This window comes from Centruroides vittatus, unplaced genomic scaffold (assembly GCF_030686945.1).
Source record: "Centruroides vittatus isolate TY-2023 unplaced genomic scaffold, ASM3068694v2 contig_341, whole genome shotgun sequence".
Classification (NCBI taxonomy): domain Eukaryota; kingdom Metazoa; phylum Arthropoda; class Arachnida; order Scorpiones; family Buthidae; genus Centruroides; species Centruroides vittatus.
The window spans coordinates 565298-590358 of record NW_027122166.1 but is presented as its reverse complement, the minus strand read 5'-3'; the positions used below and the strand labels follow the sequence as shown (position 1 = coordinate 590358).

The 25061-nt window shown below is 28.2% G+C and overlaps 1 protein-coding gene across 3 annotated transcripts in view; it reads left to right on the top strand.

The window, feature by feature from the left end:
* The first annotated feature begins 343 nt into the window (after positions 1-343).
* LOC136974069 (pumilio homolog 2-like) overlaps positions 344-25061 on the top strand; it is a 100394-nt gene continuing 75676 nt past the window's right edge. For 2 of the 3 annotated variants that reach the window (XM_067268841.1, XM_067268839.1), the window contains exon 1: positions 502-611. The gene's annotated coding sequence lies outside the window, so the exon portion shown is untranslated. Of the gene's footprint in view, positions 385-501; positions 612-25061 lie in introns of those variants that run through there. The other variant, XM_067268840.1, reaches the window with a different exon arrangement.

Here is a 25061-nt window from a genome sequence, read left to right as displayed (position 1 = left end):
TGCGTGTCCGGTTTGACAACTACTCTCTTTTATTTTCTAGAGTCCTTTATAAACGTTATAATTTTCATGAATAATTAGACCTAAGACTTCAAAATGGCAATTTTATGTAACGTATACATAAAAATGGACGATGCTGTAAGTTAAAAAAAGCGTCGAATTATCTGTGGAAACGTTAAAAAATATAAATTACGCAAAAAAGTAGGGTTAAAATTAAAAAAAAATTAATTAAATCTATCTAAAATCCCGACTCGAAAGCGTGTAATTCGAGTTCGATTCGCGAAGTTTTAAAATGTCATCTCCGATGACGACATCGGTGACGTCACCGAGGTGATTAATTTTCCCGCCATTATAATTTAATCGCGGGATTAATGACGTTTTAAAATGGTAAGTTAATTGTTAAAATTTCCATGTTTAAAAGTTATTGGTAATGTTTAAACGATTAAAAAAATTTTTCTGAACTGTTGAATCGAAAAAGACGAATCAACAATCCTGTCACAACAACAAACCAACTCCCCGATTATTTTTTACCCAGAATGCCTCCGATATCCAATATGTCGGTCGCCGTGTATTGAAGAGTGGATTGTAAGGTGCCTTAAATCCACTCCATCACGGTAAATACATCTTCGATATATCTTATTTATAAAATAATTTTATTTTACATGTATTCATTGAAATTTTTGTACGAATATTTTCGTTTATGGCGACTCCATATCAGACATTTTCGATAATTAGGTTTAAGGGCACATTCCCGTCGAATGATTTTCGTTAATGGATTTTAAAACATTATTTCAGTATTAAAAAGTGCCTCGTGCGTTAAATTTACTTAAAAATAACGTTTAATTAGCTTTTGGTGATGGTTTACGTTCGTATTTTTTACCATTTAATTGCTTAATAAAGTCGTTTTGGCTTCGGTTGGAGACAATGCACTGAGGTCTCTTGTGATCGGATCTTTTGTTTACCATTAACGTATTTTCTCAATCATTGTGAGTCTGTTTTGCTTAATTATTAAATATTTTAACCCATTTAACCGTTATTTTTTGATTAGTATGTTAAATTTATAGAAATTAATCGATTTTTTTTAAAAATCTATATAGACTAGTCTTTAATTATTACTATATAATGTCTCAATGGAGACTTGAACACAATACATTTTGCCTGTTTAAATGCTTTAACTGTGTTTTAGTCCCGAATTTTCATTATTATATATGTATCTAACATGTAAATACATGTTTATAGGTAAATATATATTCATGATTTATGTAATTAAATATATAAATTGCATAATAAACAAATTTTCATAGTTATATTTTATGTATGTTAATTACTGATCAATATTATTAGTCTTGTATTTTTGTAAATTTTGTAATGTAGTCTTTAAAATTTGAATTAACAAAAATTAATTTGGCATCGTATAATTGGAAATAATCTTTTCGATATCCAAATTTAGTTCATCTTTTATAGATGAAATGGAGTATAAGAATCTTTGTCTTTGGAGATTATATAAATAGTGTTAATGGTGAGAATTGTTGTTATTAATCGAGTGATATTTTTAAATATAAGAATTTGGTTTGCTTGTATTTGACTCGGTTATTGTAATAAATTGACAGATTATTAAAACTCAAAAGTGTTATCTCATTTCGTCATTCTCTTGTTTACGTAAAGATAATTTAATCTAATTTTACTAGAACAATTTTTGGAAAATATTTAGTTGTGATTCATATTATTTATGTGAGGAATTAGATTTGGGTGTAAAAAGAAACAAAAGTAGTTTTTAGGTTTAAAATTGCAAAGTTTCTTTATATCTTTGTTGGTAGTGCAAGATTTCGTTTTCTTATAAAAGAGCTATTACTTATGTAAGTTAGATTCTTGTAATGTTTACAGAAATATAGATATATAATAATTATACAATAAATCCTGTTGAATAAATGTCACAAATATTACATTTGTGAGTTTTCATTAATAAGTTTAAGAAAAACATTTAATGAATAGTAATTGGCCATTTTTGGAAATAATATTTGAAATCTATACTACAGAACAATATAGTAAAGTGATAGCTTTATCAAATTTTTACTTAATTTAAATTATTGTAATAAAATTTTTCAAAAAAGGTTAAACAAGAATTATTCAATTATACTTTATACTCCCTTCAACAATTTTTTATATTAAAAAAAGATGGGATTAGTTGTAATATTGAATTAGGTAAGTTGTTACAATATAGAGTAGCTGTTGCATTGTTGTATTATGTAAAAATTGAGCTTAAATGTTAAATTTTTTGTCTTGTTTTGTTTATCAAGGTTTTTGTTTTACTTGGCTTTGCTCAGTTTAGTTTATTGAGGAAATGCATCAGGTAGTATGATTCGGTATGAAGCTGAATATTTAAAATCAGTAAATAGGCCTAATGTACAGTACAATCAGATTTTGATGGTAATTTATCTGTTACTTGTATGCATTTTGTGAAGAAACTTTTATTTTTAGTTTGACTTGTGATAAAGTTTTTAATAAATATGATAACTTTCTCTGGAAAAAGCCCTAACTTACTGGAAACAAAGAGTATTCATAATTACAGAAAGAAAATTATAGTATTCCAACATTGTGTTAGCTACTCACAATTACAGAATGAGTGTAGGTTGGTTTTACATTGGAATTACTCTGAATTTTTTAAAACTAAAATTTTAAAGAAGTTAATGATAAATTATAGTGTTTTTAGCATAATTATATTAATACAATTGATTTCTAAGATAACTATGAGAAGTGATACAGTTATAATATTATTGCCAGTGATTATGATTTCAGGTAAATATATCTGATAATACACAATTCTGTATCATAACTGTGATATTTTGGTGCCAAGCATCATTGTCATCAACAAATATGTTGTAACTAACAAGAAAATCCAAATTTTTTGTTCTGTAGAAACCTTTTCTCTGATATATAATATTAAAGATGGAGTTATGGAATGCTTCAGAATATAATTTAATGTGATATAAATGTTGTTGTTTCTCTTTCTCATAATTTTGTATTTGAAATACCCTAGGTTTAACTAGTTGTTTGGTTGAATGACCTGAAGAGGCTCATACACAAGACTGAAAACATCTGTCGTTTGTTAAAATAAATGTCTTTTGTCTTCCATTTAATTTATTGTATTTAAATTTGTTTGCATTATTTATTTATATTTAAATTCTTGAAGTGAATTTTTGTTTGAATTACATTTTGATCAGGTTATACTTGAATTGCTTATTGATTATGTTAAAACATGAGTAAAAATGAAAATTGTGATCATGAGAAGTGAAAATAGTCTTGTACACAATAATTTAATTAAGTATATACGTTACATTTTTTTTACTGTCTTAATAATGATTATCTTTTTGGATATGTGTTAAATTAACAAGTACCATGTTTTGTTATATCAAAAGTATTTGATTGTTTGGTTGAATTGTGATAATTAACATTCAAAAGCTATAATATTTGGAAGAATGTTGTATGAGAGTTAATTATATACTTTGAGCTATATGTAATTAAGGTGTCTAGATGTAGAAAGGTTACTCCCTCAAAGTTTTTTACTTATCAAATTGATTTGCATACAAATACATTTTTGATTGAACATTTGACTTTAATTATCAGTTTTGAATTTTTATAATAATGTTATTTTCGTAATTATGAATTTTCAATGTACAACTTGGAAATATTATTAATACTACATTTTTATATAAAAAGAATTACTCCTGAGGAGCAAATTAAATTAGCCGTAGATAGTAATAATAGAAACAAGCGAAATAAGCTGCTCAAACCTGTTACAGATTGGTATGATTTTAACAAATTGACAACCTTGTTAATAATTATTAGTTGTTTATTAATAGCTCATGTTCTGTCACAAAAATAGATAACTCATATAGATAGATAACACTGAAAAGTCACTGTTAAGCTTTATGAATGCCATTCATAGATTAAAATATCTTGTTTTGAGCAATTTGGTCATGATTAATACTTAGCCTGGTTACGTATTATGAATTCAGTAAAATAATCATAAATGTACAATATGAATTTTAATAACTAAAAATATATATGGTTTAAATCTTGAGGTATTATGCTGTCAAAAAATAATATAATTGACCCATCTACGATTTTCAGTTTTGTATTCTTGAGGTGTTTTGCATTGTCTTTAGAAACATTAAAACATGACACTGTTAGAAATTCTGATGCTTATAATTATGAAGTTAGAATGTTTAACATCTGACTAATTCAATTTAAATAAAGAAATATTTTGAATATTATTACGAGAGTATTCAGAATTATTAATTAATTGATGATTTTGTTTGGGTTTGAGTTAACTTATTGTTACTGTTGAAATTTCCAATAATCTCATTTTAAAATTGTAGTGTTATGTTTATGTTTAAAGTGTGTTTTTAAAAAATAATTATTCCTCACTAGTTTAATTTTGTTAATCGCTGTTTCAGATAGTAATAGACAACAGGTACTGTACATATCATACTTGTATAAGTTGTCATAAAATATACTTCATTAGAGTTTGTAAAAATACATCTTGAAAAATAAGAAATCTACAAGCTCATAATTTGATGCTTTTCTCATAAGATGAGCCTGTATATTTGAAAAATATACGATGTTATTTTTTTAAAAACCTTAATAAAGCAAATTTACTGTCAAAGGTTTATAAACTTTTACAGATTTTTTTAAGATTAGAAACTATTCAAAATTTTAATAAAACATGTAGAAGACTGTGAGAAAATAATAAGATTTAATCATTATTTTTTTGTGATAAATAGTTATAGATTATCAAAATCATGAATCTCATACAGAAAATAATAATACATTTATAAACACATTCCAGATTCTAGCTATATTCTAACATTTACACACAAATGTGGTTAGATTATTGTGTATGTAGATCATGGTATTTTAAAATTAGACACAATAGAGAACATTTTGACATCTATATGTAGTCAGTTATAATATATAATTAAGGTATAAAGTAATTAGAGTATATAGTATGTATCATTGGGACTTCCTTTTTATTATTATTATTATTATTATTATATGAATGAAAAAAATTACTTCTGTAGACAGTTTATAGGGTTTATCTAATTATTACAGACTTAAATAAGTCTATTGTCATTACCTAAATACTGTAGCTTCTTTCATATATATTTATATTACTATTTTTTTCAGTATTATATTAGACAGTGGCAGATGTATTGATTGTGTAAATATTAGCATTCTAGGAGTTATCATCTCTTAATATTTAAATGTCAGCAACAGTTTAATTGTTGCTTTGGTTTAAGTTTAGCTAATGCGATTGCATTAGTCAAATGTGAGATTTTATTGTTTATTTTGTTGGTAGTTCTGTATTTCTGTAGTTTTAATATTGGCTAAAAGATTAATGGGATTATTATGAAGCAAAAAATATTTCCTGTCTCCTATTTGATAAAGGTAAAAAACAAAAATGATTTATTATTTTTGTGTAGGAAATATTTAAATTAATTTTTTTACAATATAAATAGATATGGAATTAATATTTAAATGATTTTGTAAAACCAATTATACAGGACAGTTTTTGTTGTAATTGCAAAAACTTGGCTTAGAATGAAGTAGAAAAGATCACTTCCAAATTTTTTTTTTGTTAAGTATTTTTGAATCATAAATTTTAAAAAGAATATTATTTTTAGAAAAGTACTGCATTTTATTTAAATTTATATTTTTTCAGTAAATAGAGAAAATAAGTTTATAGAATAAATCTTGCTCAATCTTTTCTTGTCACTCTATAAGAATGATTTGTTTGGTTTACTGTTTAAACATAGTAAGATCTGTAATGTTTTCAGTTTTTACATCATGAAAGATTAAAAAGTGACAAATGAAAATTCTTCCATTCATGACATAATTCAGAGAGTAACCAAAATATAATTTGTTTTTTTTTTCAAATTTTTTTATTTTAAATTATTGTATTAATGACTAATTTTTTTACTTATTACTAACAATGAAATTGATCTATCATAAAACATTTTTGATATATTTTCATATTCAGAGAAACATTTATAAGTTTTATTATTTTAATTAAAAATCTTGAATGTGTATTACTTTTTTAAAAGTTTTGTCCTTTTCATGATTAGTTATATGAAAAGAATGTTATATTTTTATGTAACTTAGCTTAGTGCATTCATGCATTGATATTGCTTGTGCTTTGCTTTCTGTAGGTCATTTAAGTTTGGATATACTGTATAAATTATATATTACTATATACATTATTGTACTGTATATTCAAATGCATTATTTACTTGTCTTATGTTAATGATTCCTTGACTTAAGTACAGTAGAGCGTCGAAAATTGGCGTCAGTTGGGGACTGGGGTTGTTCCAATTAGTCATTTGTTCCAATTTCCGACTTTGTACGAAAAAATATATTAACCTGTCCAATGTTCAAATTTTTCTCCGTTGCGTGTCGCTTTGCGTTGAATTTTCGTCGATTTTAAGCCTAATGAAAATTTTTATAATAATAATCGAGGCTATCGTATCGTTAAAAATTATTTCTTTATTTTGTACGAACAAAATAAATATATTGAAGAATATAAAAAACATGAAAATTATACTTTAGAAGTAAATTTAGTATCAAAAACGTTCGATTCAGCACGACACAGTCCGACTGAAAATCGTTCCAATTTCCGGCAATTTCAATTACCGACGTTCCAATTAACGACACTCTACTGTATATTCTAAAACTTTGTTTTAGCAAATCCAAGTATTGATTCTGAATAGAAATTCTTTGGTGACTATGAATTGTAAAACAGCACAAAGATTTTATCTTTGTTTATTAAAATATGAAAAAAAAAAGTTGGTTAAAATATGGTTACCAAATTGATTCCTCTTCTGTTTGTTGTGTGTATGAAGCATTGGCATTTCCTCAAATGACTAGTCACAAATACACTGTAATATGTTGAAATTTGATTGGTCAATAAATTTTAAAAAACTGGGTTCTTATTTATAGACCACTCACCAAATAAACCATCACCAGTTTATAACCAAACAGAAAAAATTATTGCTATGAACATTTTCATCTATATGTAATAGACATCCTCAGGTATTGATGATATCAAACTAACGGTTAGTAGAATAGAATGTTTTTAAAAGTTCCAATTAACTATGTAAGGACTGGACCACACTTCTAAGGAATAAAACTTTAATAACAAAGACTCTTATAAATATCTCCCTGATGTGTTAGATATAGCACATTTGATGGTGCACTCGTACTTCTTTGGATACGAAGGGGTCACCTACATACAAACAAGGGGTGTGCCTGTGGGTAGCCCGATATCAGGAACACTGTGAATTGGTCATCAGAAAGCATGAGAATACCATATTACCTAAATTTCAAGAGAACCTAACATTTCATGTCAGGTACATCATATGGAACAAGGTACCTAACCTTGACTTGGTACTTAAGTATTTTAATGATAAATTATGACCTGTCGTTGAAACTTGGAACAGGAGAGTCAGACAACGGTGCATTTTTTGGATATTGCCATCGAAATGGAGCATGGTCATCTTTCCACCAGTGTGTTCCATAAACACCTCATCGTATACACCTCTATTTATACCTAACCTTTCGCATGACTCTTACTGTTACAAAGTCTCTGCTTTTTGAGCTTTGGTAAAAAGGGCACACACACACACACACACAATTGTTTGGAGCAAAATGAAAAGGAAGAACGAATTGTTGAGGATCAAGGCCCTTGCTACACGACATGGATACCTGTCCTCTTTGGTCAAGCATCTCATAAAACAATATATAAATAAGAGAGAAAGGAATATTTCACAAGACGAACAGATGAGGGTTATCACATACAACGAAACACTTCCTAATATATATAGAGAAATTGCAAGGACCACTAAAGTACATATAGCATATCGATGCTCTCCAACAGTCTTCTCTCTATCAGAAATGATAAAGACCATAAACACCTCGTCGTATACACCTCTATTTATACCTAACCTTTCGCATGACTCTTACTGTTACAAAGTCTCTACATTGGAGCATGAACATGATGGATAAAAGAACATGAATACTCCGTAAGAAAAAAGCTGACCATGACAGCATTAGTGACATATGCGAATAATGAGGATGTTCAAGTTGAACTACAGAACACTAAATTACTACACAGAGTATCAGATAAAGCACAACTCAAGTACCTCGAATTGCTGGAGATCTATCGGGCAATTAAACGAGGGGTCAGTATTAACTTTAAAGAAATGGACACGCTTTTCACAGCATGGCGTGCCATTTTTGAACTATATGCCAATCATTGAAACTCGCATCAAAGATAGTTTAAATTATGTAGGATATTTATGTTGTGATCTATGTGAAATTAATTGATTTATTCGGATATGTTTCAAATATTTCAATATTTTAAATTTTAACACAACGTATTCAAATTACGTAGTTAATCGGAAGTTTTAAAAACATTCTATTCTACTAGCCATTAGTTCGATATCGTGAATATCTGAGGATATCTATTACATATAGATGAAAACATTCATAGCAAGAATTTTTTCTGTTTGGTTATGAACTGGTGATGGTTTATTTGATTGGTCATTTGAGAAAATGTTAGTTTTATGCATTCACTATATGATGATGAAAATCTAGTCTAACTTATATAAATACACTTAAATGTTTATATAAAATATTAGAATTTATCATAAATAAGATTGTAGAAATAGTTTATTTCCCTGAATTTTGTCTTTAAACTTGAGTGTACTCTCAAATTCAGGACTTAAACTTATTGTATGGATTAGAATGAAGAAAAACATTAGGCAGGTTTCTTTTATTAATTTTTCCAAAGTCATTTTGTTCCTTATCAGTAAGTATAAAAGGAGGGTTTTCTGGTACATTTACATAGAGGTAAGCATTAGGAACCATCTCTTATCTAAATTAATAATTATAATTTGTACTTAAATGTACATTTACATAATTTACATGAACAATATTGGAGTTAACAGTTCCATCAAATTTATGATTCATTCATGATTTTTTAGAAGACAATTCTGTTTTTGTCTGTCTTAAAAATTGTAAATTATTGTTCTTCACCAGTGGGTATAATCAGGTGGTTTGAAATGCATTTTGGAAATAAATAAAAGGTAAAAGGAATCTGCCTGGTATTCTTCTTTATTTCAATCTATGCGATAAGTAAAAGTACTCGATTTGAGAGTATGCCTAAGTTGAAAATAAGATTTAAAGGTAAATAAAGCTATTTACAATTAAATTTGATTTTTAGAAGACTACCTTAAATTTGCTCTATATACATTTGGTGATTGGTTAACGATCATAATCTGTTCCAAGATCGTGTTCACTACCCGAATTGTTCATTAACCAATTATTGATTTATCATAGATTTTTATGGAAATTTGATTAATTCATCTGGAGACCCCAAAAGATAAAAAAAATATATATATATATATACTTTCTTACTAAGTTTATTTATATGTAATAGTAAAAATACATATGTACACAGTCTTGCATTTTTATTAGTCATGTTTTTTTCGTTTGTGGGGATTAAAGAATCTGTCTAATGTTGATTGCTTTTTTTCTCCTTCAGAATTTTTCGGAAATATTTAATAGCATTGTTGTTGTAGAGATCTCCAAGCCTATTAACCTCCCCTTGGTTTAAATGCCATTCTAAGATCGTTGTTTTGACATCCTCCCATTTCAAAGATCTTTAATACCAGATGTCGGCATTGGTCCTCTCTCGTTTTCCTCTTTTTTAGAAGAAAACACATCTCATTGAGTTTCTTCTGTTGTCAGATCAGTTTCAGGTTCCATTATGAGCTCAAATGTTCAAATCTCAGATGTGATTTTCATTACTTCTTTAGCTGCTTAAGTCTTTTTGATCATATCTTTCTTAGCTAAGATTGTGCCTACTGTAGACATGTTCAAGCCACACTGCCTAGCAATATTAGACATCTACCCACTCTCTACTTGGCTATTAAACATGCTCTTCAAAATAAAAACCAACACAAAACTTCACAAGTGCCTGCTCAACAGTTTTGTGAAGACTAAAAATTCTTTGTCAGAAATGTAAACAAAAGGCTGGAATTACAAGGGAGAGTTTCAAAATTTGGAGGAATAGCCTAATATTCGATCAGTATCAGGTTGAATGTTGATGTCAACGTCTCCCCTAAATGTTTTGAATTATTACCTGGAGACAAGGGAAGACCAAAATCAGTATTCGCTTTTTTACGTCACTTCTTGTGTTTGTTGTCTGAATATAAAAATCTTTCACAAAAGTGTTCATTGTCTGATTTGTTTGCAGTCCAAACTGTTTGTTAACTGATCACCCACTGTATATATATTGTAAAAGTACTAAAATTTTGATACAGGATCAAATAAAAGTAATGATAGGATGCATTTATGTATTTATATCAAAAATTTTTATTTTTAGATTTTATTAAAGCATCTAAAAGATAGTCATGTAGATCAATGTCTAAAAATTGGAAGAGAAATGTGCTTTTAATTCACTTACTTGCTTAATAACTCTTCAGATTTAACATTTAATTATTTTAATTAAAAATTATTACTTATTTTTAAAAGATAAATGAGAGTTTGTCTGCATGCATTTGTAACTTAAATATTGCATAACTTATTATTTCAGTAATTGTGTGCATAAAATTTCTAGCTTTTGATTTTACTTCTAGAAAAAAATTCTTAGAAGTTTTCTAGAAAAAATAGCTATATTTTGAATGAAAAATCTATAATTTTTATATACACTGTGTGTAGTTTCGGTTTCCTCACTAATGAAAAAAGAAAAATGTAACATTAAAGGGGAATGAAAATCATTTCAAAAGTAAGGCATGACTTTATTAAATTAGTATTTACTTTTATAGTTTATTATTTTTTTCATTGTTGTTAAAATTTCATAAATGTGAGCACTAGAATTCTGAATTTTATAATATGTAAGCTGGAATTATTATCAATTCTTCAGACAAGTTTGATGTTAGTAAATCTCATACTTATCTGAAGAATTGATATTAATTTAAAACATCTCTTTTTTCATTGATATTTTAAATGTCATAATTACTGTGTCCATAAGATTAGTTTTTTTTTAATATTTGAGTTATGTTCAATTATATCAACAGGTAGACAATATTTTGACTTATAGTAGTTGATTCCATCTTTACAGGCAGGAAAAAATCATAAGTATAAAAATGTTAAACAATGCAGTGTATTTGGATTAAGTGTTTTCTTAAATTGATATACAATATCATCTTATCAGATCCATAACTCAAAGAATAACAAAGAATATCCATCATCATCGATCTCGCGGCTCTCGTCTGCGCCCACACGGCACCCATCATCATCGCTTGGACACTGGGCTATGCCAACATTCCAATTAACGAGGCGGCCGACAAAGTGGCCCGCCACGACCCGTTCAGTGGATCCATCTGGAAACCCCTCACGCCACGGGACCTCACCCGGGCCATATGGGACACCACCATCGCCACCCTGACAGATGCCTGGTCAGCGGCGCTCCGCAGCAAAGGCCGGGACCACCTTCGCCTGTTCGCCCCCTGGAGCTACAGTTGCGCGTCGTCTCGCCACGCAGAGACGCTTTTGGCTCGGCTCCGGACCGAGACGGCCGCGCTAAATGCCTTCCTTCACTCACGACACCTTCACGACTCTCCGGGGTGCCCCCATTGTGGCGCGGCGGAAACAACTCTTCATTACTGGCTACACTGCCCTAAATATGCCTTAGCCCGCAAGGACCTAGGCAACACGATGACCCTAAACATGTCTCTGGTGCGCACGCTGACTCCTATCTACTGGCCGCCAGCCTTCATCACTCCTAGTCACCACGTGGCGGCGCTGGAGCGCTACATTAGCCTCACTGGTCGTTTCGCTTAGCAACTGGCAACGTCGGTCGGAGAAAGAGCCGCAAAGGCTATAATCTCCATATCAAACAAGCGAAAGGAAAGGAAAGAAGAAGTTTGACAAAAAATATTATGTTCCAACTCTACAGTGATAGTGGATCATGGAAGCCATCATAAGATTGGGTATAATGGATTGCTTCAATTGTCTTGCCATCCTGATTTGTCACTATTGGGCCAAGTTTTTGACAAGCTTGAGACAGTTCAGAAATGATAATTCTTTAATAGTGAGTGTGAGAAGTTGGATGAGAAATTTAGTTTCCAAATTATGTTTTATGTTCTAGAATGTTTAAAGCTAAATTACATAGAACAGAACAACAAAAATATAGAAAATCTGGATTTTTCTTTTCAGTTCTGTGTATATGAAATCAATTAATAATAATCTTAAAAATATTGATTTTTTTAAAAAAAGTCTGCTGTTAATTTTGGAGTTATATATATATATATATATATATATATATATAAGAGAAAATGTAAAACATGTATATATTTTACATTTTCTTCTGTAGTAGTAATATTAGGCATATAGTGTTTTATTTATTTATTTTTTTCAATTAGAATATTCTTGAATATTTTAATGTACAGTGAAACCTTCATTAATGAACACCTTTGAACAGTGGACACCTCTACTTAACAGACATTTCTACAATTCCCAAACCCTTCAAATAGGACATCTATTGTATTCACCTCTAAATAACATCGTCTATAACCAACCTTATGAAAATGTAAAGTCCTACCTTCAATATTCTTAAATAATTAATTACATACAAAATACTTTAAAACTAAAAGAATCAGTTCAAATACTCTTCCAGAGGATAAATTTTGACCATAGGCAAATAAAGATGCCGAAAATAAGAGTGGGAAGGAGGGCAGGTTGTAAAAATCCAAACAATACTCTTTATCTGTAGAAAACATTAATCTGGTTAAGTTGTCAATCATCACTTATTGTCATACATATTATGTTGTTAAACTTCTTTTTTATTATTGGAATTAAGCTTACAGTACCAAGAAACCATAAATTTTTCCTGAGTTATTCATTCATTCAAAAAACAGAAACAGTTTTAAGGTTAAGACAACAGCATTTATTCGGTGAAAATTCAAAGATTGTGTTATGAAAGCAATTTGCCGATCAGAAGCTATTCGGTTTTCTTGCATTTATTACGTAATTTATGATCTTAACAGCTTTGTGGTGGCTTAGGTGTAATTTTTTTTTATAAATCATTTATTGAAAAAAAGCAAAAAATGTTTTAAAAATTACCCCTACTGGATAACTTACAAAGACAAATCCCTATATTGATTTTTATTAGTCGCTTACGTCATAAATGATGATATAAATTCTAGAATACCAACTTTAACTTGACATTTAAACTCTCATTACCTAAACTCTTCTGTTCATAATAACAGTTTTATTTTATTTATTTATTTTTTTCATTACTTCTGCTCAGGTCATTTTTGATGAATTAATAATTAATCAAGGTTTACATTTTGTCGTAATTTTTATGTTCCATATAATTAAAGTATTCTATATAATCTGTTTGCTATTTAGATTCAGTTAAAATATGATTTGTACAGCTGAAATGATAAATAATGTAAAATAATATACTGTATATATATTTTAATTATATATTCTACTTATACTTTTTGATATTTTCACATTCCTAATTCAGATTTGATGTTTTCGTAATCTATCATATTCTTCACTTTTGTAATAACCGGGTTAAAATACAATACAGTTACTGGCATGTACGTACTACCTCTAAATAGCAAACAGACTTCTTGGTCCTGATGGTATTCACGATTTGGAGGTTATACTATATTATTTACAGTAAATGTATTGATTTTTTCTTGTGACTTTATTAATGATTTAATAATAATGAGAAAGAAGTAGAATCTAGACACAATATAATTGTACAAATATTTTTATTTTAATAGATGTGATTGATTGTATACTTTAAAATGCTTACAAATGAAATGAGAGCAAGAACATTGATATCTATTATTACATATTATACTAATATTGATTTGAAAGTAATACTTTTTCCTTCAATCATACATGAAAGAAAATTATTTATAGAGTGAAATTTGTGTAAAATCTGCAAACTTTAATAGAATTTAGCATTATTTCTTCTATATAATCACTTTATGCAATATCTTTACTATTAAATCAATCTTTCATGTCTTCCTATTGTCTTAGCAGCTAAAATGGGAGAAAAAAAGACTGTTTAAAAATAAAAGTAGCCTGAGTTTGTGTGTTTACTTCACAGCTAATCTGGATTAATATATTTTAAAGAAATTCAAATATGACAAGGGTTTGTCCTTGCTACCACATGATTTTACTGTGTATGCTTATGAAGAAAGGTTACAGAAAAAAATTAATGACATTGAGTGAAAGACATTTTTAAGTGATTTTGTAATCTATAGTCAGATATACGTGTAATTTTGTAATGATTTTCTTTGTAATTAAAATCTTACAGATTTAATCGTGGAAGAACTAATGGTATATATTTGTAAAAATAAAATTACCAAGTAAACATTTATTTGTTAATTTATTTTATTTAGAACAGTTTATTACTGGTTAGAAAAGTAATTATTAAGGAAAATGAATTTTTAGTTTTATTTCTAAGCAGTCGTACAATTTGTTTAATTTTTATTTTTTACGGTATTGATTTATTCAAGCATTATTTTTAATTACAGTAATAAAGTGTTTACAAAATGTTTACAAAACAAATTGTATCTCTTTCGTTAAAGAAAACACTTTAATGAAACAATTGTCTAAAGAAAACTTGTTGAAAATAGTAGGTTTATGTGATTGTTTTGGAATATTAGAATTAGGTTTAATATGATTTTGTATAATAAACATAATAATAATAATCATCTAGGATTGTTGACATACATGCATAAAACATGTCTTAAGCGTATAGCATTAAATGACAGCAATGTTATTGTGTCAGAATTAGCATGTTCCAAAATATGTAAGTTAATAATAATCATAATAAATCTACAAGGTATGTATTTTTTAATTGTTTTAACATGTCCTTTTAATGTCAGTCACTAAAACCAGATTTTCCATTAATCGCAGCCTTATTTACTTACTTTGATTAACATTAGTATTCAGTTATCATCATTGTAGTCAGATCCCAAAATGATTATGGTAAGTGGATCTACTATATAATTTATTTTTTGTTCTGAAGCATTTTCACACTATAGATGAGGTTTTGTTTACTTACTATCTCATTCTGTTAATTCTGTGATATCGATATGATCCAAATATTTAACAGCATATTAGAATTCTAGCAAAGAAAACTTGCAATTCTATGTGATAATTATATACTATCACCTTCAAAAAATTGATGAATTGACAAGTGGCTTCTCATCACTTTTATATAATTAGGATCTATATCTTTGGATTTTTGTCTTTTTGATCTAATATAAAGTGTGCTTATGGTGAACACTTTACTGACAATATCATTGAAGTAGTCAAGAAGTATCTTACTGAGGTTGCAGTTTTTCAGACAAAGGTGAAATCATTCATCAGTAATGATAATTGTCAAGCAAACAGTAAATTCTGTGAAAAATAGTATTTTAGTGTATTTAGTAATGATTAAAGAAGAATGATTACATTTATGCTATGAGATTTATTGATTTGCATAAGCAAATTTATTAACTTCTCAAAATTACTTTCAAGAGAACTTTGTATTAAGGTAGATAAGGTGTGTCCCTATCTTTTGAATAATTTAATGATTTTTTAACAAATAATTTCTAAAAAATTGGAAATGAAATAACTTGTAACAGGATTTGCATTCTCTTTTCCTGCAAATGAAACAAATATTTCTGAATATCTCATTCAAGCATCCTAAACTAAATGATTTTCAAGAAAGTGTTTTCTGAATATCATTCTACCTGGGTGCTCACTCACTAAAGTTTGATTTTAAAAAGTTACTCAGTATATTACGTTGTTTACAAATTTAATTTTTTTTTAAAGATTTTAAGTGAAAAAATATCTATAAATAATTACATTCAAAGTATTCATATTTAAATCTTAACTCTAATGAAAGAGTGTTTCCTATTTTCTATCTTAATGTAAAAGTAGGAAATAATTTTATTTGAAAATTAAGAAAAATGTATATTTATATTGAGATAGTAACATATCTCAAGTAACGCATGTGATATCTGTAAATAAATCAGCTTCATTTGTTTAGAGAAGCTGTCCCATGAGTATATGAATTATAGCTGTAAACATTAGCCTTTTATATCATGTTCTTATAATTAACAATTTTCATTTTTATTATAAAGATAGTAATATATATTTAGTATATAAAAATAACTATCATAACTTTAACAATAACATTGAAATATAAAAGATGATATGAATTCAATAACATGTACTTTAATGTTACAATATTTCTGTATTAATTTTGTCAAATGTAAAATATTGACAGCAAAATATTTAATTACATATTAAACTGCATGATTCTTATAATCAACAGATATTTACTAATTAATAAGCATTTTTGACTTCATATTTAGCCATAATACAATGTATTATTTTATAATATAATTTAGTTAAAAGCAAATAGTATATTACAAAATATATTTTATATTTGCATATTTATTTTACATATGCACAACAGATCATTTTTAGTTGTTTTGTTGATAAGCGACTCCATTTTATATCATAAATAGGACACAATGCTAATAATTTTCAAGAAGCCATTTTATTATTTAATCCATCATTAATTGGATAAGAAACTTTTCTTGAAAATTATTAAGGTTAAATCATATTGATGACAGATGATTTTTTAAAAAATATGTGTAGCTTGAAGGAAAATTTTTTATATTTATTTTTCTAAAATGAAAAAAAAATTTTTTACAATGAAACTGTGTTTAAAATAACCAACAGCTTACAATTTCCAGCAACGATGTATTTAATAAAATAATAACGTTTTCGACTATTTTTAATAGTCTTCTTCAGTAAAACAACTTTAAAACAAAAAGAATGTAAAATAGAATGCAAGCCATACAACGGTTTAAAAATTTGAAAATAATTCCAACATATAGTGCGCATGGTTTACATAGGAAAAATAAAGACAGAATAAATAAAAATGAAAGTAAAAAACAAAAAAATAAATTAAAATAAAGTATTAAGAAAATGAATTGCTGTGGTAAAAAGATTTCCATGTGGAGGATAAACTTTCTGCATCTCTATGGTTGATGCATCCCTTGTCAATATGGGCCTTGTAAATTTCAAGTTTTTCAATATGTTTAAATGCTTGTTTGTTGGCGGCAGTCCTAATTATGGATGCTTTGTCCCAATGAACATTAATATCTTGATGCTTAGCGAAGGCTGCAAGAATGGTACTGTCCAAGTTTTTAGTGATGGAATATTTATGTTCTTGAAGTCTCTGTTTCAAAAGTCTCATAGTAGCTCCAACGTAAACCAGATCTATATTAAAATGGTAGGTACTTAAAGGAATAGAATACACCCCTGCACTATTGTTTCGGTTTTCTTTCTTCTTATCATTTCGTAAAATTCTATACATTGTAGGATTACGTTGATAAATCATTCTTAAATTATTCTTGTGGGCTATTTTTTTAATCATCATTTGTAGGAAAGGAATATAGTTGAGAACTACTTTTCGTCTCTGGTTCGTAGTTGTAGGCTGCCTTTTTGTTTGATTACAGAATTTAGCAATAAGTGCATTAATTTCTGTGTTTTTTAGCAGAACAGACTACAAGTATGAGAGTTGGATGAAAAGTTTTCAGCCTAACCAGAAAGAACTTGTCCTAGCTGGTTGTAATTGTAAGATTATATTCCACTTAGTCTCTATGAAGTGTGATGCACTTGTCCCACTAGTGTTCTAACTTTGCCAAACCTTCATTAAAAAAATAGATTCATTCTGTGTGTCACATGTTTTCTCCATTCTGTCATCATTTGGAAAATGTTTTTTCAGATACCTTTTCATTGCATCAAAAGATGGAAATTGGCTGGTTCCAAGTCTGGTAAATGTGGCAGGTATTCTTATGTTTCAAAGGCATATTTATCAATTGTCTGAAGGGTGTGACACGACTGGTCCCATTGCCTTTATAGAAGATGACTCCTCTCTCTTATTTTCCTAGATGTTTCTTTTTGATTGTCAGAACAGTTCCATGTATTAGTCACCATTGATTGTCATCTTGTGCCAAAAAATCACTGAGCAGCCATCTTTTGGCCCTGAAATAATCAAGGCTAGGATCTTGCTGGCTGAAGGTTGGATTTAAAATTTCTTTGGAGTGGAGAGTCTGCTTTCAATGTTTTCATTAGGCCTTTGTTTTGGGGTCAAAACAATGCATCCAGGTTTTATTCAGGTTGATAAGAAAATTTCAGTGTACTAAAAACAAAGTATACTAAAATATACTAAAACTTATGTACTTATACCTTATTTATGAGGATAGTTTAATAAGTAAGTCACAGACACTATATATTTATCCTTGAAGAATGTTGAAAAAATTTTACTGATATATAGTAATAGTTAGTTGCTCTCAAATGATTGCAAAACAGTTGTTAACTCTTTAGTTTTTGAGTGATATTGTACTTTGTTCTGCGAGGCAGTTATTTTTGTAAATTAAAAGCATTTTGATATGAATGTCCTTTAGTCTAGTGTTATTTCAACTTTTTCTCTTTGTAGACCAGTAAAATTATAAATAATTTAACATAGACCAAGTAATTATATGTAATTATGAATTATGCTTATTAAGCTTACATATGCTTATGTAGAGTTGCTCTATATAACAAACTATGTATGATAATTCCAAATTACTATTTATGTCACCTGTAATCAACTGTGCCAACTTCACTACAGTCAAATATTTTTCTGTGGATTGGCAGTTGAAATATGCTGTTTTAGTTCATAGGAAATATACCACAGCTCATTATTTTTCTAGGCACTGTTTATCAATACACCTGCTATGTCTGTTTGTGAAATACTCAAAAACTATGAGTGCTAACATGGCTGTTTTGCAGTCATTTGAAAGCCATGAACTGTTACTGTTCATTTACAAATTGGCAATTCAGTTATTGTGTTGAGAGAGCTGTCAGTGAGGAAAGGCCAGGATGTTCTGTTTTTATTTTGACTGACGATGATAACTCAAAGATAGAAGAAATGGTACATTGCAAGAGATGGGTAACAATTAGATATATGGCAGCAGAAATTTGGTGTTTCATCAGTTTTGCTTGCAAAATCATGTATGATTTGGGATTGGAATTTGATCATGATCAGAAGTTATGTTCAGATGGGTTCTAGGAGACTACCCCAGAAATAAAACATGCTTGCATAAGTGTCTTTGGAATACTTGGCATGTTAGAATGCTCTTCAAATTGTTATCAACAGCAAGTCATGGGTACAGAACTTTCAGCCAGTCAAAATGTATATCCATGATGTCGAAACACCAGCTTAACCATAGCTAAAAAGTTTAAGATCTTTTGCCAGTAAAATCATATTGACTGTCTTTTGGAACTGTGAAGGCATTCCTTATAAAAAGACCGTTAAAAACGATCGAAAACATTTTTAATTTATTAAAACATTTGTTGCTGGATGATTAAAGGTGCAAATTTTCATATTAATTCCTTATAAAGTTTAACAAGAAGAATGACAATTAGGGTAGATGTACCAGTTTTGGCCTGTGTACCAGTTCTGTCCAGAAAATTAATTTAACTTAAAAATATAATCACCACATATTCAAATCTGTTCAATGAAACAAACTTTTATTGTTAACTGTTCACGCAGTTAACGATAAAAGTTTGTTTCATTTGTGATTATATTTTTAAGTTAAATTTGTTTTCTGGCCAGAACTGGTACTACATCTGGCCAAAACTGGTACATCTACCCTACAACAGCATTACTTAGTCTTCAGTGCTGTATTATCTTCATGACACAATTTTCAAGAAATTGCCTTTAATGCTGATAGAAGGAATGATGCTTTTTCACATAATACTCTTGCAATTGTTAAAAAATTAGGATTGATAGGTTGATTAAAGTTACTATTTCACCAAGTGTATCACAATCTATCTCTGTAGTTTGACAAATGTGGTGACTAAGCATTTGCTTGATATAGTCATTGCTTTAATTGATTTGTATTGTTAAAACACTATTGTAAATAATCCAAATAATGCTCAGTTATGCAATCTGTGAACAATTAATAACTAACAAATTTAACATGTTCACACATGCGCGCGCACAAAGAAAATTTCACTTTTTTTAATTAATACGAATGATCTTAGGAAAAAACTAAATTTAAATAAAATTGAGCATTTTTACAAAAATACTTCTTTTGCAGATTCTGTCCTGCAGTTGTTCTCTTTGCTTAAGCATTCTATGTTTTGTGCAATTGCATTTTTAATCTTAGAATTCTAAATGTTGCCTGATCTATTCATTTCTACAGATTATTCATATATTAGAAATACATATTATATCTATTATCTATTTAAACATTTGAATCTGTGTCAAATTTGAATTCCGACTGCTCTCTGTTGTCCTTGTTTACATGGTACAGCATTGCTGATCTCATCCTTAAAAACAGAATTTAAAATTTTTTATTGATTTGTACTTGTCATAGAACTACCCTGATAAAAGAAATTTTGTTTAGATATAATTTTTGTGTTTCATCTTTATTAGTTTATCTGAGATAATCAGACAATTGTAGTGATTATTTAAACTTATATCAGAATTTTGAAGAGATTTTCGTTAGTTACTTTATTGATTTTTAAATTATGTTTTTATCTTTTAAGTGAATAATTCGCATTTGTTGAACCAAGAAGAAAAACTTAAATAAAATATGCATTTATGTAATTGAAATCATAGATTTAGCATTTGAAAGACACAAGAAAAACTATATATGCAAATTATTTTGTTAATTATGTTTGAATTTATATTTCAACAGAATATGTACAAGAATGTTGTGTTCACTACAAAAAATTTATCAATTTACATTTATGGAGAAGGTCGTTAAACACGATCGAAAACGTTAGTTAGATTCTTTTAAACAAGGCTGCTTATATAAGGTGGTACGAGTTGGGTATTGGAGTTTTTAATTTCTGTAATGAGTAATTTTATATTTAATATCTCATAAAACTGCTTGGAACATTCATTATTAATTTGTAAGGAGTAATATATTTTTAAGCTTTTGACAGTCATTCTATAGATTTATGAACTTTTGATTTAATTTCAAAAATTAAATTCAATTCAATAAATTGACTATTATATGAGAGATAACATTAATTATTAAATGATAGCTATTAATGGTTTCACATATAAACTGCTCTTGCTTTTCTTATACATTATTTTTACACACTTTGTTTAGATTTAGAATACGTTCACATCAACAAGTGAAAAATATGCTTGCAGAAATACAAATTGCATCATATTATGTTTGATTTTATTAAGAAAATTACTTCTGTAGAATTAATTTTGTAACTTGATACATTTTTCAGAAATTGTTTTGTTACAATTTCTGAAAAATGAATCTAATATTAAAAAAAAATGGACATGATGGACATGAAGCTTAATGATTTGCTTTTTTCCCTTATATTACAATTTTAGATATATGAGCACTAAGGTTATAGGAAGCACAGCTGATGACAAACAGATGGACTGTTTGAAATACATACTGTGGTTATAATAAAACCATGTTTGCTTGTTACTGTTTGATTACTCCAACAGACGTCAATAGTGCTACCATCATAAAAGCCACTAGGTCTAAACAGGCTGTTAGACACACGGAGAAATCAGTGATATATAAGGCACAATTAACGTCTCAATGCATCAACCACAGGGACGTGGATGGGCTGTCGTCTGCCTGGAAATCGTTTATTGGATAACGTAGGAATGGAATATTGTATACTTTGTCAAGAACCTGCATTTTTATTACCGCTTATCGGTATATTGTTATTGCATTGTCTGCGCAATCACGAAAATTCTTTCCGTTCTCAGGATTTTGTAAATTTGAATTATTAGTTTGTTCTTTTTATTTTTTGTTCGTTTAACTGAAAAAAGCTGACCAAATCAGTTGAAAACGTTTTTATACGATTAAATTTGTTGCTGGAATCTTGTAAAAAGGTGTTGTTTTCATTTTATTATACCAATTCCAGTAAGTTCGTTATTTTTATATTTTTGAAAGATAATCTCTAAAAATAGTTTAAAGTATGTCTAAATATGTCAAATAGATCTTCATCAGAACTTTTCAACTATAATTCTGTAATTTTTTAAGTTTAAAATTCCTGGAATAACAGTCCAGAGAACCTGATGTTTATCTTATAATGTTTTAACTTGCAAAATATGGAATAATACAGTTCAGTTTGTTGAATGTTTAGAATAAAATGTATTTATTTTGCTCCTTTTATTTTTTGTACTACATATAGTAATACGGAATAACATTATTTAAATTTATTAAAATCGGAATAGGTATAGAAATATTTTGTAAGAAAGCAAAATAAATCATTATATACAGGCACTCCCCTATTTACGAACAAGTTAGGTTTCCAAGGTTTTGTCATAAGTTTAAAACTAACCTAGAAAGTACATTTGCACACAGAATAACCATGTATTGTTAGTGTTTGATCCTTTAATGTACTTAATAGAATACAATACACTTGTTTACCCACTCGCTAGTGCTTAGTAGCAGGTATTTCAAAAAGGTTTTTTCTCCTAAACCACTTAATTTTATAATGTTCAGTTTAGTTTCCACAATAAATAGAGCCACACTTCTTATATTTATTTCTACTGTTAAACTTACTATTATGTTTTGGATGTATTTTTGAAACACTAATCATAAAAGTTTATAAGAATTGCAAACAGTAGTGAAAAAAATGCTGTTATACCCTGTTTGCACCGAGCATTTCAATCTAGATTGTGATAATATCGCCAACAGTACCAAGGTGCAACCTCACTTGACCGTTTCAATCTTGACTGAAATGAGGTTCACTCGCAATTGACACAAAAGAGTTTTTGAAACTAGATGTAGTCATAAGAGAGTTTCCACAATCCTATGCATGCAAGAAGAAACAAGATGGCTGTGGAACACCTGTCGGGCTATCGACAGAGAAATAAAAAAGTTATTTGGAGAGACGATGAATTCTGGCTATTATTAGATATATGGCAAGAAAAAGTATTTATTTCTAACCAAAACTTCCATTTTTTTGTTGGTGTTTGTGACTTATCGAGTAGTTATGTCAGTTTTATCATCTCATGCAATATCCGGGTTCTTCTCAAGTGGACTGTGCGAACAGCTCGATGTTTGGCTGGTGACAGTTGAATTGAGATTGTGGGTAAATCGAGATCAAAGTGAGTTGTGGATTGTGTGTGAATGCAGTATTACTTCAATGTTACCAACTTCAGTGTCACCTCATGAACAGCAGTGGAATATCAGAATTTGCACAGAAATGAAAAATGACAGTGTGTATTAGAAATAAATCCACATTAATAATTTATTAAAGCTTTATTACTTATTACTGGCTAAAGACTGACTTCAACATTACCTTATAACTGGCAAGAGAATTTCAGAATCTGTGCAAAATTTAAATTTTAAGCATAGGATCAAATTGTTTGTAAGTAGGGGAGCTCCTGTATATTGTTTTGTGAAATAAGTAGAATTTTTAAAATTGATTAATCACCTCAAATATGACATCTTTTAATAATTAACTTTGTAATCAATATTTTCTGTAATAATAAAAAATAGTAATTTGGTATAATTTAGCAGATTTTAATGCTTTATATTATCTTTGATTCTTCATATTGTAGATATATTACTGACTTTCTTATTTTGTTAATTCTCTTAATATAGTTTAAATATTGTCTTCATTTAGAATTCTATGTAAACACACACAAAAGTCTTCATTTAGAATTCTATGTAAACACACACAAAATTCATTATATATGTATGTATTTGACATTCAAGAATTGTCTAAAGTTCACTATTATTCATCCTGTTTGTCTATCTTAATACTTTCTAAATATAGCAATTTTTTTTTGTTTTTTTGTTTTTAAGAGATTCATTACCATAGTGGCATGAATAGATGTATAACATTATTATAGATCAGTGAACTTACTTTACATGTAGGTAAATGTAAAAAAAATGAAAATTAGTATTTATGAGTTGTGCCAAATTAATTTTTTACAATGAATTACTTATTTGTTATGCAAATTTTTAATATTTGTTAGTATTCACATATTACTTATTTTAGGCATAACAGATTATTATTCTATTGGTATCAGTGTCAGATACCAATGTCTTATCTCTCTCACAGAGAAGAGTTCACATAAAATCCTATAAAATGCAAACATGCTCAGCAGAATTTGAATCTGTAGACAGGTGTTACTAGAAATGATGACCTAATGAATTATTGTCATCTCAACAGAGTTAGCAGATTGTTATTTAATAAATAAAACAACTTTCTAATTGGATAATTTATACTCTTAATCAACATCATCTTGTTTAAACTGAAAATTTATGCTAGTACAGAAAATGAGATAACATTGTTGTTCAGTTGAAAACATTAAAATAGACTAAATTATATGAAAATTAATTCAATTGATTCAAATAAATTTTCATAAGAAATTATACAAGAGTGCATTAAATTAAACCACAGAAGCAAGTTGAAATTTAGATTATTATTCATACAGATGTTTAATGGATTAGATAGTTATTTTCTTTAGAGGAGAATGTAATGTATTTCATCTTACATTTTAATCATGGATTTATATTTTTATATGTCACTTACATAAAACACACAATTACATTATAAAATAATAATTTTGCAATACATTTTTGAAGTTTTTGACAAAATAATTTTCAGAATCATATACAGAGAAAATTGAAATATTCCTAGCTATTGAAAAGTAAAAAATGTGGGAATGAGCCTTCCAGACTAACTTATGCTGTTAAAGTAATTTATATTAATAGGTACTGTACTTTTATAAGCAACTACTAATATAAATTTGAACATTTACATAATTCCAGTAGTTCAGTTATAACAAATTCAAAACATTTATGATTTTCAAACTAAATGACTAAATTTTACATAAATGTTTGCATTCTTTGAATACTTGCTACTTCTGAAGATGAGCTGACTAGCTCAAAAATACTAAGGAAATTTCACTAGTATTA